This window comes from Mytilus galloprovincialis, chromosome 8 (assembly GCF_965363235.1).
Source record: "Mytilus galloprovincialis chromosome 8, xbMytGall1.hap1.1, whole genome shotgun sequence".
Classification (NCBI taxonomy): domain Eukaryota; kingdom Metazoa; phylum Mollusca; class Bivalvia; order Mytilida; family Mytilidae; genus Mytilus; species Mytilus galloprovincialis.
The window spans coordinates 90,944,715-90,966,522 of NC_134845.1; positions in this window are offsets into that span (position 1 = coordinate 90,944,715).

The window sequence follows — 21,808 nt, forward strand, 5'->3', positions numbered from 1 at the left end:
AATAATTATGAAAGAAGGAAAGACTCCCAGTCTGTTACAAACGTAATATTGCCCGTTGTCTTGGTAGTAATTGAAGGAGATATTGGTGCAATGCAAACAGCTTGGAGTGTACTTGAAAATGACAACCCTGTTGTTCTAATAAAAGGGTCAGGTGGAGCAGCAGATTTCTTATCAACTTGCTATCAACAAACATATAGGTATATACGTGTGTTTGATGTGTAAATTTCTTCATGTCAAATCTCAATGAGATGGTTTATTATTTCTTTATCAATACTTTTAAGTTATATTTACAATGCAATACTTTCTTACATTTCATTTTTATATGACCCTTTCTTATGTTGGATGACAATTTTCAATTAGCAGTTTCACTTGTGACTCGGTTTTACTAATCATATCAATTAGATACATTCATGATTAAACATGTTAGCGGGATACCAACCCACCCTTAACTTGGGACAGTAGTGTAACAGTACAACATAGAAACGAACTTAAGGTTAAACTTATTGTTTCATCAGATCAGATGGACACAAATAAGCAGGATTTGTAACTGATAGAAAGTTGGTAATAGATACACTAAGAAACATCACATGCTTTTTGCAATTTGATTTTGAAAGAGTAACATGTTAGCGGTTTTAAAGCATGTTAAACAAACACCATGAATTTTAAGATGAAGAAAGCCATATCACAACATAGTTGGTGTGTATTCATCATAAATGTGACACACGAAAAAACACATATCGCAGATAACAAGTTTACTGTGAATTTGTCTCTGGTTTTAAAATGACATTGATATAAAAATATAGGCCAATGAGACAACTATCCATCCAAGTCACAATGAACAGCAAGCTATTAAGGGCCCCAAACATTACAGGTGTAAAACAATTCAAACGGTAAAACGAAGGGTTAAAAAAGGGCAAAAGATACCAGAGGGACAAACTCATAGATCAAAGATAAACAACTTATCTAGTACTTTTTGATGTTTTCCAAAAGTCCTCTATATAACTAGAATTGAAATTGCACAAAAATGAATAAATTATCTGCCAAACCCTCATCACCGATAAGACATGGTTTGCATGCAGTTTCAAGGGTCGCTTTAGCTTAGATGAGATACGTAACCTTAAACATTATGATACATTTTCCTTTTGGACAGAAACGGCAACTGTGAACCAGAAAAACTTTCTAACGCAGTTGAAAACATACAAGAATTGATTAAGAAATGTTTTGAAGATGACTCCAAAAAGACAAAAAAGCAGGCAACAAAGCTGGCTACGTCATGTCTGACGAAACCGAAATTGGTAACTTTTTTTAATAAAACAATACAGACAATACGTTTAAGCCTATTTTGAACTACAATCAGATGCATTTCTCATAATCAGAACCAATATTTTATTCGCGGTTAGAATATAATATTACAGATCTTACAAAAACATGATACCTTGTAATGTGTGAAACAACCTACTATTCCCAGGTTAAAGTTTATTTTAACTTTATTGATACAAGTGTCAAAACATAACATGTATTATATTATTTTCACATTCGAAAAGAGTCTATTCATATCTAGGAAAATGTTTTAAATCATTGCACTGTACTTATACTTCTCGTCATTGTTTTATTGTTCGATTTTAATTCATGTAATGTTGTCTTTCTGTTTTGCTCATATGCTTTGTCTATATGCCTTTTACTGCATGTATAGTATAACACTATTTCCACTTTTAAGAAAACGACATTTTGAATATATCGGAATAAAGCTATATAAAAAATACTCCGATTGAAAGTTTTTGGATAGTGATAGTTTTTTAATACATTTATCAACATATGTGTGATCAAGATTTTTGTTTAATATCTATTGAAATTTTTGTTTTAAATCACCAGTGCGACAGGACAGTTTGGGCTTTACCAATAATGATTGAGCGTACGTAACATATGCTTGTATCAAATCAGGAATGAAACAGTTTTTGTCTATTCGTTTGATATGTTTGAGCTTTCAATTGAGCCATTCAAATTGGTACCTTCCGTTTTAAATGATCCCAGGAGTTTAGTATTTTTGTGATTTTACTTTTTGTGATACCAAACCTACAACCCTTTGTCATTTCGGGGCATTTTATAGCTCACTTTGTGGTATGGGCGGCTGCTCATTGTTAAAGGACGTACGGTGACCTATAATTGTTAATTTCTGTGTAATTTTGTCTCTTGTGGACAGTTGTCTCAGTTGAAATCATACCACATCTTCTTTTTTTACGACTCTATGCTAACGATTCTAAAGGGAGAGGGTTGGGTTATAATGGGTTGTGTTTTTTAAGAGGAGGTTTGTGAACCACAACATTATTATTTCTAATATGATTTGAAATTCAACTCAATTGATATGGGGAAAATGTGTCAACTCGGATATTCCTTTTTGTGGGATTTGAAGAATATTTGCTCGGTCTTTATATGTAGTAAGTGTCCTCAGAGCTACAGTACAAGACTGATTTTTATTTTTTCAAATTCCTGTTTGGGAAGTTTTTAAAAGTCCTCTATATGTTTAATATGTGAACATATAAATCCAGAAGCGTATATATATATTTTTTATTTATAGATCAATATATACTCGCTAGAGGACAACACTGCCAAAGTAGACGAGTTTATTCAGAATGCTATGTTCGACATATACAAAGGTAATCATACAAAAAATAATATTTTTGTAAAATATTCCTCCTACAACTCACATTTTTGAAATATTTGTTTAACAATCACACGCATCTTATACTTATTTAATTATAAACTGCAATCAATTTGATAAAAATGATCGTTTTAACAAATATAAATACAAATGTACATTTCACAGGACAAACCATTGTTTTTTAATGCACTCAAAACTGTAAAAGAGTTACGAAAGATACCAAAGGGACGGTCAAACTCATAGATCGAAAATAATTTGACAACTCAATGGCTAAAAATGAAAAAGAAAAACAGACAACCTATAGTACACATGGCACAACATAGAAAGCTAAAGAATTAACTGTAAATGATGTATGTAATAAACTGTATGATTATGTTTTTGGTGTTATCATAATGATTATTGAATTAAGTCATTTCAGTATAAACATAGTTTATAAAAAAAAATACTGTCATTGTTTAACCTGTTTAAAGAACCGAGATATTTATTCTAAAAATGAAATGTCATTTTGTTTGTTTGTTGTCATGTTACAATGACCAAACTGAATTGTTTATCCATGTCCTGATTTGATTTTCTTTGGTACTGACATGATTTGTACTAACCCTTTCTGTTATTCGTTTATCAATTTTGAAACTATTTAGAAACTTAGGCCGTGTTTACACTTAGGTTTGAACAATTTTGAAACAAGTTTAATTTTGCTATATTAAGGTCCGTTTGGGTCGTATATTGCTTCAAAGTTATTACACAACCTTGACATAAAATACGTGGCATTGAGCAATCCCGATGAGAATAATTCAATTAAAGCTTTTCGGACAAATGCCATTTATAATATCTTGTATTATTATGTGTTTGTCCTTTTTTTTTTACCAAGCCCTAAAATGTTTGCATTATGTTTTCGATTTTGTACTATTTTAATCTCGATCATCACTGACCAAGAAAATAGAAAATGTTGAAATGTGTATATGTTGTAACTTCAGGCACACACAAAAACATTCAATACATTCTACTTTTTATAAATTTGAGTGAGAGTGCTATTTCATGAATCGGTAAAGGGGCATTTTTTGCAGCTCTTAAATGAATTGGTACTTTTAAAGACTAAACTAGTCTTAAGAATTTTTAATATACAATTAATAAGAAACATGCAAATACTTCTTTGTTTTCTATATAACCGTAAAGATAAATCATTATTATCTTAATGCCAAAAGTCGACAGAAAGTCTAGTGAGGGACACAGTTTCGGTTTAACTATTTTGAATCAGTCTGTCGATATATGTTAGTATCATTTAGATTGTTGTTGATCTTTGTGTTGTGTATGTTTAAAATTTCCTCTTAGTAATATTATTGTATACAATTTGTGGCGTATTGAAAAAAAAAGCTATCAAAGATCAATGATCGATATACTTACATGTATCAGGACATGCTTTATGCTATAATGAAATGACAAACCTTATCATATTGCTGCATATTTAAAAGCGGCTATCCGTAAAATATTCCTGGGTATATAAAACACCAAATAAAAAAGAGCTTTACATGATTGTTAGGAAAGCCTTTGACAATATATTACATTGTTGTTATCTCGTCTTTTGCTAGACTACTATGATAGGGAAATCAGCGATCCAGGAGTACCGACAAACAAAAATGATATAAAAATCAAAGCAGTAAAAACACAATTGAAACTTGTTGAAAGGTGGAAAAGATTTGACATCGCTGAAAAAGATGTATTTGTAGCCGAACACAGAAGTCAACTGACTTTGTTGCAGGTATATAACATGTTATAGCATCTACCTTCTAAAGACTGCTAATTTAATCAAAAGTAAGATAACGTCTCGTTATGTTTCGCAATTGTACATGTTAAAACAACGTATATACCAACATCAACAAGTTCTGATTTTTTTTTGCTACTATAATGACTAAAAATTATCATTTCATTTAATTTACTTTTGCTGTAACTTCTTATCGCGGCATGTGGTTCTTTTTGCAATCTCGCCCATTATGAGAGAACATTTTTTTATATCATTTGCAGACACTTAATACACGAAGGATGAGAAAGTTGCAAACATCTATTAAAATGTTGATTAAAAAGGTTCATGAGAAGTATGAATTCAGCAAAGAGATATTAGTCAGGTCACAGACATTTGAATATTATTTGGAACAGGTAGTTATCCGTTTATAATTTAATGTTAAATGTAACATGTCATGCATGTCTTATGATTTGCTTATATTTGGTTTGTCTTAAGCTCATATACATTATTTTGTCATGTGACCGAGACGTTGTCAATGTTTTTCAGGATATGCTCTTTAAATTTTAATGGAATTTAGAAATAAATTTTAAAAACTTGTTGTGATGATACATTTTCTGTCTAATCGAAAATACCTTACACGACCTGGTGTGGCATCAGAGACATATTTTCAATATGGTATATCATATTTTGTTACTAGTATATGTAAATTACATGTGGTATAATTACCAAAGTTACAGCTTCGCGTAGCACCAACTACTTTGTGCAAAATGTTTACTACTTTTTGGTATCTTTTTTTGGCCGAATGCGTTGTAAGATGCCTTCAATATAAGCTTAAATGGTTCTTATAGATTAACTTGAAGAAAAAAAAAAACCGAACGTTTTAATTGTCGATATCATAACTACAGGTTTAACTGAAAAAAAGTCAAAATCTATTCAAGACAATGCAGTATATGCATTGTAACCATATTCGTTGAATAGGACGACGTCCAGAAGGAAATAATCAGTACAACACATTTCATTTCCAATAAACATCACATCGACATTGGGTACTACTTGTCATTTATTGTTTCATAAGTTAAACCTGCCATTTCTGGAATATCTTAAGTTTTATTACGTACATATTTGCTAGCCTCCAGTTTTATAAAACATTACGAACCATTCAATTTCATTGATTATTATAGATTATCGTTGATCATCTCAGCGAGATTGAATTTCTCGCTTGAGCTGGATCGACGAAAGTGTGATAAACAACCGAGTTGAGATAACCCATGATAATCTGTTTATCGCTATTTTACCTATGAGGACGTTGTCGAATTCATGTCAATTTCATGAACCATGCACGTGACCCCTTAGTTTCTAGCGATAATTTTCATATCACTTAAAACCCGTTCAGATAAGAAATTATCAGACAGCAAGATCAAAGAAATATTTTGTAAAATATCGACAAAACTAGATACATATTTTTTTTTATGACATGACTGTAGGTATATCAGATATATAGCCCTTTATGCAGTTATAGTGATAGTTGATGTCTTTAAACAATTACATATATTTATTTGTCAATTTGAAATCTTGTGGAGAGTTGTCTCATTGGCAATCATACCACATCTTCTTTTTTTTATATATATATTTATAGTTTAAGGAAGACAACAAAGCCAAATACTTCACAAATGTATCCGAATCTTTTACAACTTTAATTGAGTACCTGAAAAAGAGTCCTAAAGCTTATGATGAAAACAGATATAAGTTAAGGATGATAATAGAAGAAATTGTTGACGTAAGTTCATTAATGATAACATATTATTTCATATACACACTTTTTTCTGGTAATTTACGTTTTTGACATTTATTTTTAGTAGAAAGAATGTCGATATTGTATAGGTTCCATTAATAGCAGTATCCCCCAACCCAAGGCATTGCGAATTACTGGTCATCGCTTAATAAATTATGAGGTAAAATTATATCGTACAATGAATTATGCAAAATCAGGGATATCAGAAAATGAAAAAGTTGAAAAGAAAATTATTCGGCGGCTTGATTTATGAAGAATAAAATTTTCTTACCAACAATAACGATAGACAGCAACCGATAAACACCACTGTTTTATTTGCGTATGACATACATAAAGAGATACAGCTGTGCCATTTATTCGATTTTTTTTCTAATCTTCTTCAAAAATTTACATTTTCGTATCAGAGATACATGACTCAATTGGTACAATCATTTTATGTCTCGTCTGTCATTTAAAGTCATGTTATATAAACTACAAAATATACATACATGACCTTAAATTTAAAGTCACAAGACTTTCAAAGGCTAGGTGCTTCTGACTTCGGACAGGCGCAACAATTAGGCGGAGTAGTGTATATACATAAGTCGTTATTATTGAGAGCAAATATATCATATAAATATTCGATATTTGTAATTACAATTTAACATTCGAAAAAGCAAGTGATCTCATGAGATTTAACCAATTTAGGCAAACAAAAGAAGAGATCTCGCAACATATGATATAAAAGAAAAATAATTAAAAAAGCACGATACAAATTTAATACGTACTTCCCATTATAGTAATACAATTAATTCAAATTACAGGAATACAAAAAAGACTCTGTTTCACAACTTTTGCAGTCCTCGCTTTTAGGGAACAGGACGGACTTTGTCACGTTGATAATGGTTAGAATAGAAAATATGAGCGCTTTTGTTCTCAGTTATATACCAGATTTGTACCGGAGGGTAAGTATAATTTCGATGATACTCGTAAATGAGGTGGCGACAATTCAAATATTAATTCAATATGGTCGTTACAAAAAAAAAATTAACAGCAGATTCTACCACAAATCCACAATTATTTCTAAGCATTTTCATGTCATGAATACATTTGTAAGTATTCAGTAAATTCTTGTAAAACAGAAAATGGCAAATTTTGATATGACTTATTAGTTCATTGCTTATCTTGATCTCAAAATACTAGATTTAAGCAAGGTGGGAGTAAGCTGAATTTCCTTGATCCTGTCTTGCAATTTCAGTTGCAAATATATTTTGTTTTATACCTTTATAGATAAATTTGTTCAGATAAGTTTAAAAAACAAATATATATTTCAGTGCATTTACGAAAGTAAAGAGGATTTAGCAATAGAGCTTATTGATAAGGTAAATTTAAACGTAGAGACTTTATAAACATCCTTTTTTATATACCAAAATTTATGACAAACGCGATGAATTTAATTTTCCTATAGTCAACTTTCCATTTCTGTGTAGCAACATCCAAGCGGCACCAGCATATTATGAAGTACATGTATATGTGTATCGATTGATACGATACTCTAGAGCTAGCTCAAAGTACGTTGATTTTGTTGAACGAGGAATACTGCTTTATCAAAAGTTGCTAAGACAGGGCTATGAATCAATCAAAAAAAGTCATCACTCAAGAAATTTTACTTTTGCATCATGAGATGGCAAAAGTGTGTCAGAAATCATATCTGATATTCTTCCTCAGTCATAATAACCTTCCATCATTACCGAACTGAACAAAGAACTAACACGACGGGTACCGTATACGGTGCAGGAAATGCTTAACCTTCCGGGTCACCCGATTTCACTCCCGGTTTTTAGTGGAATTCGTGATGTTTCTTATTTATTATTTATAACTTTTGATGTGAATGTCCTTTGGTTTTGTGAGTCTTTGTTTACTCCTTGTTATTGTCTTTATGATATCTAGTTTGGCTATAATGACTTGTGCATAGAAAGTTTTGACATATATAAACCTGAAAGATATTTTTTGAGGAAATATTTCATTTGATTACAATATAGCAATCACGTTAAGGATGATGTTTTTACTAGTAGCAAAACTTGCATACTCTAACGCGCAATTATTTACAAACTATACATTATACTCTGGTTGAAATTGCAAATATTACATAAAAGCATTATGTATAACACAAACACAATATATGTTTCTACTGATGTGTCCGAAGGCGTTTTTTTGTTTTATTGAAGAACCGTTAGAGCAAAACTCATAACTGTCCAGAAACACGATCGGAAAATAGTTTTAACATTGTCTATTTTATTTTTCCTTTAATACTTTCAGTATTGGAATAAAAAGAATAAAAAGGAGACAACGAGTGATAGCGAAGACACAAGCAGCAACGTGAGTAGTTTGCCGTTTGTATGTTCAGAAACTCTCTCTCTCTCTCTCTCTCTCTCTCTCTCTCTCTCTCTCTGTATGTTTGAACAATGTATGTGTGGGTGTAAGTCAAGCTGTAACTTCAATATTTTCAGAAGCAATAGAAAAACAAATATGTTAAAAACAAAGACATGAGAAATAAACGTTTTTTTTAAATGAAACTTTCGTTTTATTATTTGATTTTCGTAAAGATAAGTTTCTTTAAATACAATTGTCGAAAAGGTATACGTCTTCTATATAAAATGCCAATAAATTTTCTTTCTTTTATTCCATTATTTTTTTTTACTTACTATGAAACACACAAATAAGAGTAAACAAATTAATTTTTGCACTCGGCATTATTGTTGGTCAACTTTATGTAATGATTGGTCGGTGTCAAACTCATGCAATTGTATAGTTTGGAACATGATTATTGAAGACGTAAATTGTGTTCGCCAGACACATATTAAGGTACCTAGTTTTTACAATCACTGGATCGATTCCACTGGTGATGATTTTTTTCTTCAGCCAAATAATAATCAACTAAGTAATATGCAAAAAAGTGTGGACATTATATATTGAACGATGTTTCTTTTCAAACTAAATGATTGGATTGTATTAGCTTTGTTTGACACATATTTTTTTCGTTTATCTATTCTCTTCAACTATGCATTTGATTTATTGGCTTTCAATCTGTATGTACGAAGCAACGCTGAAATAAATACTGTATTTCTTAAACTGTTATAAAACTGATAGGAAAATAACTTTTTCTTGCATTAATTTAGCATTGAAAGAAATACCCTAAAACTAATTTTTATGTGGGTGCATATGTTGATGTGTATAATACGCGCAACCTACAACGAATAACTGTTTATGTTAACTCATTTCATGTTTGATCACCAACAGCTTCAAAGTGACAACTATAGCTGACATCGTATTTTGATGTTTTAAAAACAAACCACATAGAAATATTGAAGGACCTTTTTCTTGTTGTATCCAGTTTATTGAATTTTCTAAGTATATAGAAAATATATTAAAAGAAAGATTTATACAACACGTTATATCAGTTGAAAGTTGTAATGTTGTGTTCAATATTTCATTGTCTAGTTGCCTGTTTATTTAATTTTGGACACTGAATTCTCGATTTCTCATTCTTATGTCAAGCACATTCTCAAAGTGTGCGTTGAATGATATACTGTACTTGATTGAAGTTGGATGATCGAACATTATAGATATAATCAAACAAATTAATCTATTTTATTTTCATGATTTTAGACAACAAAAAATCAAAATATAGAGGAAGAAAACCTGGTAAGTTTTTAGTCAATACTTGTTTGTTGACAAGCAGTATACAATTTTCTTGTGACAAGATCTAGAAAATCGAACTTAATGTGTTCAGTATGCCATATTTTTTATTCTTCATATGATAGTGTCATGGGGAGAGATTTTAATAATTATGTTCAACATTACCCAATGTTGTCGCCTGTCCAAAGCAGGAGTCTCTAGCTTTTATGAGTCTTCTTTATATTAAAAAAAAAAATAAGTGCATATTTATGTTTCGGGCTTTAGTGTGACGTCCATTTTACTGAACAAGAACACATTGTGATAAGGGCCAGCTAAAACCAACCTCCGGGTTCTGGATTCTCCCGTTGGGTTAAAGATTGATTGGAGGCCTCGGGTTGTTTTCTGCTTTTAGGGTCGGATAGTTGTCTTTTGTATTTATGCATCCCGTCATACTTTGAACGACAAAATTATTTCATGTCTACCTGTGCGAATTTCAAACGCGCAATTTTCACTAGTACTCAAAACCCTCCTTCCTTGATGGGTGCATTTTACATAGACAAATAAAATCGTATAATATAATCAAAATGAGGATGTTAATTTGATGTTTGCCTTTTTGTGCTTCTTCGTTACATTTGTTGTTTTTATAGTGATTAAGATGACAACACAATGTTGACTGCTGTACCCCTATTTTTGACATTTTTATCTATTGTGTCTGTTTGTTTTGTTCACGCATCGGTGACAATATAATGGAATTTGATGCGACTGTCATACAAGTGAGAGGTTTAGCTAGCTATAAAACCAGGTTCAATCCACCATTTTCTACATTTGAAAATGCCTGTATACGTACCAAGTCAGGAATATGACAGTTCTTGTCCATTCATTTTTGATGCGTTTTGTTATTTGATTTTGCCATGTGATTATGGACTTTCCGAATTGATTTTCCTCTGAGTTCAGTATTTTTGTGATTTTACTTTTTACCATGTTGACACATTTTTCATGAATTCAAATGTTTCCTTATGCGACTACAAATACTAACTCAAAGGAAACAAAACCAATGGATAATCAGTTAGGTCTGCAATCAGTAGAAAGTGAACATAATCATTCTTGTCCCCGTCAAATTGAAGACAACGTTTTTAAAATTATGTTCTTCAAATTATGACGAAACCTTGTAAGACACCTTCCGATACTGGATGATAAGCACATGATCTATACTCTTCAAATTATGACGAAAACCTTCTAAGACACCTTCCGATTCTGGGTGATAAGCACTTGATCTGTACTGAGTAATCCATAACTGGTAAACGACCCGTCGTAGACTTTGTACTCTGGTCGGACATTTCGAAACATCGGAAGTACAACTAACGTGACATATTTGAGAACGGCTAGTATCCTAATTTTCCCTAATAGAATTGCCCTAGGAAAATCCGAAATAATTTTTTACAACGCTATGTAAGAACGTTAAGATATTTTATTTTACGTATGCTCATATTTAAAGAAAAAAATGTTGAAGTAAGTGTTACCGAATTAAAAAACGGAAACAATGCAAGTTTTCCAAAGAGAAAACATAAAAGATATATGTAACAGCATAGCTCAATATAGATATGAAAATAGTTAAATCTTTCACAAGATTCATGTTCTCTGGGTCAGTGTTGGTTTTTCATATGTTTAACCTAAAAAATGAAAACTGTTGCACATGGTACATGTAAATGCACATTAACTTTAGGCTTCTGTAAATGGGTATACGATTGATACGCAGACGTTTCTAGAAATAAACGTAATTAAGGCTAATTTACATCTGTGTTTCAATTCTGATAAATGTTTTTTATAGATATATTCCAAAGAGGATAAAAAGAATGAAAAGAAATCAAACGAAATACTTTATGGTGTTGACAATTTTATCAGAGATTTGTTTGGAGACACAGAATTCAAATTGTATGAACTCAAAGGTAAGATTTCTCTTTTGTTTTTTTTTTACTTTATATTTTCAACACCTATAATAGCACATAAAAAATGTGTTAAACCGGTTTTCTTGACAGCTAAGCTAATTATTATTCATATAGTATTTCTATTGCTTATAAGAATTGTTAATAATTTGATTTGATTTTATCCATGTCTGTAAAATAAGACAGAACAACGTATTTTTTATGTTGATTGGTTTATCCCCTTACTTCCGTAAATACTCTTGTTTGCCTTCGTATAATAGATGAATGTAATATGTAGTACATTTTGTTGTTTAGTTTGTTATCAATCTTATTGAATAGATTGTCTAACATTTTCAGAACAAAATTGATGATATGATAATAAAAAACATTCTAACGCCATTATATTAAGGAATGATCAGTAACGCCGAAAAACGAGAACATTAAGAATGTAAAGTTGAAATACGAAGTTATGGATAAAGATAAACCATCTATTATTATGGTGCTACTGTGAAGATTTTCAAATGATTATATATAACCCGAGGCTAGACTGAAATACACACGTTGATATGCGGAATATGATTGACATTGATTTTATTGTTATAACAATGAATTCGAAGGAAAAAAACCACGCCGATGACTTACACACTGCTATTTTCTGCTAAATTGTTGTACTGCTTTGATATCCAGTTCATTTGAATCTTTTGAAATGACTGTCATACTTGTGCGTCTAGAGTTGTGTATACATATATGTGTTCTAACATTTGATCACTAGGAAATCAAAATTAATCGTTAGATTGTATAGTGTAAAATTAGTGACAATATAGTTGTGATCTAAAACACAAAAAATAACAACAATACATTAACATGATTAATGCCTGTTGAATTGAGAACTTAATGTAATAATTGTATTTAAAAATATCCGCTAAAATGAATAAACTTACACAAACAAATACATTCGACTTTGATTTTCTTTGGATAAATTAATATAACAAAACATGTAAAACATTCAAATAAATATGACTTATAAAAAACTGAAAAGCTTACTTATCTTCCTCGACATGGAAAATAACATAATGTTTTTTACTTTTACTGTTTGTTTACAACCACTGGGTCGATGCCACTGCTGGTGGAGATTTATTTCCCCGAGGGTATCACCAGCCCAGTAGTCAGAACTTTTTTGTGCTGACATGAATTATTATTGATATGGTTATATTTATAAATTACCTGTTTACAAAATTTAGATTTTTTGAAATACTAAGGCTTTTCTACCTCAGGCATAGATTACCTTAGCCGTATTTAACAAAACTTTAAGGAATTTTGGTCCTCAATGCTATTCAAATTCGTACTTTATTTGACCTTTTTAACTTTTTTGGATTCGAGCGTCACTGATGAGTCTTTTGTAGACGAAACGCGCGTCTGGCGTATATACAAAATTTAGTCCTGATATCTATGATGAGTTTATTTGTTCTGTTTTTAGAGATATCCATTTGACGTGGCTCTTTACTTATGCATCCCATCATTGTGCTGTTTGTTTTATCTTTCTTTTTTGCCTAATATGTGCTTTGTCCGTGATACTTTTTGTTTTTCTTTTATACTTATGACGTGGCTCTGTACATCCCGCTATTGTTATAATGTTATATTATAATTTTTGTATTCGTATCATTCATATTTGTTAAAACTTTGTCGATATCATCTTTTGTACAAACGGAAAGAAGGACAAGGTACACGTCTAATTTACATGATGTAGATGATCTGCATAAAAGATATAAAGACTATTTTTTCTTACTTTAAACGACAAAATATTTTTATATATCTACCTTTGTGACGTTTACACACTGACATCAAACGCACACATCTACGTCATAGTCAATGATAATCTAAACATTCGGTCCTCGTACTGAAAATCGTTAGATCCTTAATGTGTGGATTTAACATATATAAGTTAAATACAAACATATGAAAGCAATAAATGAGGTTGTTAAATTTGATATATGCCTGTTGGTGTTTCTTTGTTAATTTATTTTTGTGATTAAGATTATGACACATTGGTGACTGCTGTACCCCTATTTTTGACATTTTTACCTATAATGTATATTTGTTTTGTTCATGCATCGTTGTCAATATAATGAAATTTGATGCGACTGTCATACAAGTGAGATGTTTAGTAAGCTAAAAAAAAGACATTTTTAACCGACCATTTTCTTCATTAGAAAATGTCTGTACCAAGTCAGGAATGTGACAGTTGTAATTAATTCGTTTGATGTGTTTTAACTTTTAATTTTACAATTTGATTAGGGACTTTCCGTTTTGAACTTTCCTCGGAATTTCAGTATATTTGTCATTTTATTTTTTTCCAGAGCATTGAAGATACAATTTTTTTTTAAACAGACTTTACCAAATAAAGCTTAAGCAATCTCTTCCAGAGATAAAAACCCTGAGTTTTTATACAATACAATAAACTAATCATATACACTAGGATTGAAGCTTTGTATTTGCTCCAAACGATTTGTACAACCGATTAAGCAGTTGTAATTACATCTCCATGAAAATGTGTTCTTTTCTTATTAATACGCTCTACTCAACATTCACTAAAGATACAACAATTCAATCAAGCGAATTGAATAGTAATTATACTATGCTGCTATTAACAAAACTACGTTGAGCTGCTGTATATTAATGCTGACGACAATTTGTTGATAGTTTGTATAAAGCTGTGAGGCAACTTTATCCCGCTTTACGTGTTTCCACAGATAGCATCATTCAAATGATAAGGACCATGGTAATGTTCCTTGCTGTATGGTTTGTGAATAAAATGCAGATTTACACACAATTCTGCAAATTCAGCCAATTTATTCTTACATGTATCTTAGTTTAAACATATTTATTTATAGTGGATTGGGAAACAAGTTTTGCAACTTATATTAACCCTTTTCCACTTTGCGGGTGCGAGTGCTGCCTTGTAGCGGCATTAGCCTGCTCTTTTTCAAAATCTACAAGGATGTCTTTAACGTGTATCTTAGAATCAATCTGGTAAAAAATGCCATTTCTGTCCTGGTTGAACATATTATAACTGGCATGATTGTTTCCAGTTGCTTATCATTCGTCTTATTTAGATAGTTTGTACCAGTATTTGTTATAATTTTTTTTTAGAAAGCCATATATTTATTCTACCTTATGATGTCAATTAAATGTATATCCTGAATTTGTTCATAATCGTGTCATTTTCATATATCTAACAAAAAAACGGTATCGTCTGCCAAAATATTTTTACGTGATAGGTCGCCAGTCTGTATATCGATATGATGATCAATAATCATTCTAACCAATTGGGGATTTTCGTTTATCTGGTTCAAAATAGCAACCTTTAAAAAAAACTTGTATAACTTGATAGTATATAGATAAAGGAAATAACACAGTAGAAAACACTGACGGAACCGTGTGCTTGTCTTTGAGAAATAAGCCATTGAAATAATTCTCTATAGACTTTTCATACATCTAACGTTGGCACCCTTATAAGACTTCATAATATTTGCAAATATGGGATTTTAAACTATAAATAATAAAATTATAAAAAGGAGAGCATGAGTTAGCAGGGAAAAATTAAAATGACACTTTATAGATAAAACCAGAGGATTTCGAATATCTGGCAAAAGAAAAGGAAAAAAAGGAGAGGAACGAACATACTTAATTCGTTCAAAAATGTTGGAAATACTTATTGTAATGAATAGTTTGGTATTTAAATTAGTATTGAAGGTGATGTGATTTTATGCAATTAATAATTTAGTATACTAACGAGTAAACAACATTTTTAGTCATAACTAGCATTTCTTTACAACACGTAGTTTCTTCTTTTTGCTGAAATAATAACTCTTAACAGAACCAACTCTTTTTCATTTCTTTTTCAGGTGCAAGCAAAAAAGAAATAACTCTACATGTAGTTTATGAGGACAAACCTTACCATCATCTTTTTGTTTGGGCAGTGCTAATGAATTGGCGGGAAATGGCTTTGATTTTCTGGAAACAGGAAACCGACCTTATTTGTAAGATATTTCAACTAACGGAGAATGAATTCGAGTTTGCTATGATGTTTTATTGCCTTTTGTTGAGTGTTTTGTAACAATGTTGTGTTCTAAGACAACTTCTGCTCGAACACGTTATAGATATATTCTTATCTACATAATTCATAAACCAGTCGGTTGTGATATAGTGTTAAATTAATATACCATTTTATTTAACATATGTTCGTGATTACAGTACGACTGGTGACATAGTCAGATGCTCCACTTTTCAAGAACTTAAAAAACTGTTAGTCTAGACCACCTGTTAATTACTAGTCAACGGTGAAGAGAAATCGAGATTGGATGCGAGTGATGAAAATAAATAGCTTATATGTGCATTTCAAGGCCTTTACATATACAATTTTGTTACAAAGAAGAGCACCGTTTAAACGGTGCAGATGCTATCTTCTTTGTTTAGCCTATGTTACATGGACTGCAGATTAAAATCAGTTCAATATTTTTAAATAAAGGTAACAGTAGTATACCGCTGTTCAAAACTCATAAATCCATGGACAAAAAACAAAATCGGGGTAACAAACTAAAACCGAGGGAAACGCATTAAATATAAGAGGAGAACAACGACATAACACTAAAATGTAACACACATAGACAAAATCCCACATGAATAACAAATATAACATATATATATATATATATATAACTTCAAAACCAAATGCATGAATTTGGGATAGACAAGTACCGTGACACGTCTTATCGCAATGTGAATTTACACTCAAAAATAAGAGAAAACAAACGACACAACGTTATAATGTAATACACACAGAAACAAACTATAATATAACAATGGCCATAATCCTGACTTGGTACAGGGCATTTTTAAAGGAAAAAATGGTGGTTTAAAACAGTTGTGAAATAGATCAACCGAGTCACCTTAATAAACCCTTTTTTTTTATCAACATGTCTACAATATTTGTCTTTAATTTATAATTGATGTAGAAAATAATTCATTATTTAAAAAAAAACTTAAGTTTGGTTATAAGTTGACTTATTAGTATGACAAAACAAATGATATGTCATGTCAACACAGAAGTGGTGATTATCTTATTGGTGATATCCTTAGAGAGAAACAGCAAAGGCAGCAGTTATAACCTAGAACAAGTGTCCCGTAATCATGCAGACATCCACAATTATACAAAAAGTAAAATCACAAAAATACTGAACGCAGAGGAAAATCAATTCGGAAAGTCCATAATCACATGGCAAAATCAAATAACAAAACGCATCAAAAATGAATGGACAAGTACCGTGACACGTCTTATCGCAATGTGAATTTACACTCAAAAATAAGAGAAAACAAACGACACAACGTTATAATGTAATACACACAGAAACAAACTATAATATAACAATGGCCATAATCCTGACTTGGTACAGGGCATTTTTAAAGGAAAAAATGGTGGTTTAAAACAGTTGTGAAATAGATCAACCGAGTCACCTTAATAAACCCTTTTTTTTTATCAACATGTCTACAATATTTGTCTTTAATTTATAATTGATGTAGAAAATAATTCATTATTTAAAAAAAAACTTAAGTTTGGTTATAAGTTGACTTATTAGTATGACAAAACAAATGATATGTCATGTCAACACAGAAGTGGTGATTATCTTATTGGTGATATCCTTAGAGAGAAACAGCAAAGGCAGCAGTTATAACCTAGAACAAGTGTCCCGTAATCATGCAGACATCCACAATTATACAAAAAGTAAAATCACAAAAATACTGAACTCAGAGGAAAATCAATTCGGAAAGTCCATAATCACATGGCAAAATCAAATAACAAAACGCATTAAAAATGAATGGACAAGAACTGTCATATTCCTGACTTGGTACAGGCATTTTCAAATGTAGAAAATGGTGGATTGAACCTGGTTTTATAGCTAGCTAAACCTCTCACTTGTATGACAGTCGCATCAAATTCCATTGTATTGTAACCGATGCGTGAACAAAACAAACAGACACAATAGGTAAAAATGTCAAAAATAGGGGTACAGCAGTCAACATTGTGTTATCATCTTAATCACTATAAAAACAACAAATGTAACGAAGAAGCACAAAAAGGCATACATCAAATTAACATCCTCATTTTGATTATATTATACGATTTTATTTGTCTATGTAAAATGCACCCATCAAGGAAGGAGGGTTTTTGAGTACCGGTGATTTTTATAGGATCGTGTATTGGTAAAATATTGAACTATATTGGAATGGAAGCTTTTATTACATTTTTTTTTAAAGTTTTGTTTTGTCCTTAACAAGATTGTTAATAAATTATTTAAAAATATATTTGTTGCAGGTTCTGCTTTATTTGCAAGTGCAGTGTTGAATGCGTTGGCTGAAAAGGCACATTTTTCCAACCATATGGGCCACTGTGTATCATTGAGAGATAACGCTATGTAAGGTTAAAACATTAAAGTACCACAAAACAAATACTTTATGAACAAAACTATGTTTAAATAATGAAGAGTATACAAACATTGAGAAAAATGACACGTTATTGTATGATATGTACCAAAACAAAACATGCACAACAAATAAAGAAAAACACCCAAAGAAACAGGCGACAAAGCACGATTAACTCAACATTATTTGCCTGAACAACAGAATAGGTCTCTCCCAACTTAGAACTAGACTACAAAGGAAAATCAATTTTAAATAACCAGAGTTTGAAATACGGATTATGTCTGTAAAAACAGATTGTTGTTTTCAACAGTATCATTCATTGACATATAAATGATGATATTTCACATTATAGATATTCAAAGAAAATACCTGTTCTTGTGCTCATACTGTCAAGGAATTTAATTCACTTCCGAAAAAAAAAAACCCGCGTTAATCAATTTCCTATGTTCAACCAAAAGGCAAAGGAGTAGGGACAATAGGGCCCTTATTTTGCCTAAATATTATCCGATATTTAAAAGTTATCATACATAGATTTATCCAAACAAGACCAAGGTACAAGGTATTAAAATAATAAAACAAATTTCACATTGAACAGTTATTTAATTATGTGTTAGTAGACAGATATTATTATCTTATTGATAAGACTTATCGTATTTTACTTTTCTTTTGAAGACAAAGGAATCTCTTGATCAATCATGTTAATAATCTTGATATATAAAAAAAAAACTTTCCTTTGTTCTGTCTATTTTTTTATTCACAGTTATTTTAAGGATGATTTTGTGAACTGTTCTATTCTTCGTTTTCGGTATTCATCATTATTCATTGTCTTAACTTGTGCTAATGAGTTTGGCAGCTTTAACATCTTCGAATCCTTTAATATTCCAGACTCTTTGAATTAGATGCTTGCAATTTGATGACAGAGTTGTATAAAAATGATCGTGAAACTGCTCTTAAAGTACTAGTAACAAAGGTTGGTCGATTCAATTCTACACCACTCACGATTGCTTACTCGCAAAACTTGACGACATTTATGGCACACACTGCATGTCAAGCAAAGCTCAGCAGTATATGGAGCGGAAATATTGCGTTATATACACCATCCTGGAGGGTATGTTAAGTTTTTTTGAAACACGCAATTAGTAATATTAAGTTCTTATGCATTTGTTAGAAAACCTTTAGAGAACAGAAAATATTTGTTGATCTGGACGAATGCTCTTTAAAATTTATTATACAGGGTATTTTTCTGCTAAATAAAAATACAATTGACAAAACCCTTAATACAGTCAAAGAAAATATAAAATATGATAAGATGACATCATTGATCGCAAAATGAACTTTAAACAATTTATTTATTGTTGATAATGAGGTTTCTGTGCATTTTGATGGCTTTATACATGTTATATAAGTACAAACAAAAGTTTGTTATTGATGAGTTACAATTGGTACCGATTAGATTACCCTTCTGCTATAATATCAATTTACAAAACTCAACCACATATGTTGTAGATCAGATAGTCTTGCATTTGGTTATATCAGTATCGGTTTATTCCATTGTTGGAACTAATTTTTCTATTCCCTAAATAAGAATTTTCAAGGTCCACACAATAAATTTCTTTTTTTCTGTAAACAACTTCTGATTCACGAGAAGATGTATTCAATTTTTTCTATTGGTCATGATTATAGTGGGTGCAAAACACTATGTAGTTGTTATTGGTGTATTATTGAAATTATTATCACTGCATCTTAAGTATTTCAACAGTACCAACTAAAAAGACATCGCTTGCTTAATATACATCAATTTAATTTGCCTGTAACGTCAAAGTCTACCCTTTGAAAGTATGGAAGTTGAAACTTAAGAAAGATGAGTAGTCGTCATATTTGTTTTACAATGCTAGATCATTTTTTTTTTTGTGAAGTGTAGTTATCCGGAATAAATAGGACGAATTTTTCAGCGTCAGTGTTATCTAATCCAAACAAAAACGGCTGAAGGTCATCGATTTGTCTTTAATAACATGGACTATAAACTTAATCCATACGATTAAGTCGGCTTCAAACGGGGCGACTTGACTTAATGTTTAACACATTATACAATACGAACAAATAAAAACAATAAAAAAAAACAGTCTCATATATAAAAAATGTGCAATGGCCAAAATAAACTCATCATAGATACCAGGACTAAGTTTAGTATATACGCAAGACGCGCATTTCGTCTGCTAAAGACTCATCAGTGACGCTCGAATCCAAAAAAGTTTAAAATGCCAAATAAAGTACGAAGTTGAAGAGCATTCAGAACCAAAATTCTTAAAAGTTTTGCCAAATACAGCTAAGTTAATCTATGCCTGAGGTAGAAAAGACTTAGTATTTCAAACAATTCAAAAATTTGTGAACAGTAAATTTATAAATATAACCATGTCAATGACAATTCATGTCAGCACAAAAAGTGTTGACTACTGGGCTTGTGATACCCTCGGGGAAATAAATCTCCACCAGCAGTGGCATCGACCCAGTGGTTGTAAATTAACTCATCATAGATACCAGGACTAAATTTAGTATATACGCAAGACGCGCGTTTCGTTTGCTAAAGACTCATCAGTGACGCTCGAATCCAAAAAAGGTTTAAAATGCCAAATAAAGTACGAAGTTGAAGAGCATTCAGAACCAAAATTCCTAAAAGTTTTGCCAAATACAGCTAAGTTAATCTATAAAATTGAGAATGGAAATGGGGAATGTGTCAAAGAGACAACAACCCGACCAAATAAAAAACAACAGCAGAGGGTCACCAACAGGTCTTCAATGTAGCGAGAAATTCCCGCACCCGGAGGTGTCCTTCAGCTGGCCCCTAAACAAATATATACTAGTCCAGTGATAATGAACGCCATACTAATTTCCAAATTGTACACAAGAAACTAAAATTAAAATAATACAAGACTAACAAAGGCCAGAGGCTCCTGACTTGGGACAGGCGCAAAAATGCGGCGGGGTTAAACATGTTTGTGAGATCTCAACCCTCCCCCTATACCTCTAACCAATGTAGAAAAGTAAACGTATAACAATACGCACATTAAAATTCAGTTCAAGAGAAGTCCGAGTCTGATTTCAGAAGATGTAACCAAAGAAAATAAACAAAATGACAATGCCTGAGGTAGAAAAGATTTAGTATTTCAAACAATTAAAAAATTTGTGAACAGTACATTTATAAATATAACCATATCAATGACAATTCATGTCAGCACAAAAAGTGTTGACTACTGGGCTTGTGATACCGTCGGGGAAATAAATCTCCACCAGCAGTGGCATCGATCCAGTGGTTGTAAATAAACTCATCATAGATACCAGGACTAAATTTAGTATATACGCCAGACGCGCGTTTCGTCTGCTTTTCAAACATTCAATACTGAAAAAAACCCAGACAAGCTGGTACAATAACAGCACTATTTTATAAACACATCATATTTGAGTAGAAACACAATATAAATCCATGATGATGGCTCTTCTGTATAGGCGATTGTTCGTATATTCTTTCAACATTTAAAAATGTAGTTTGCATTTTATGATAG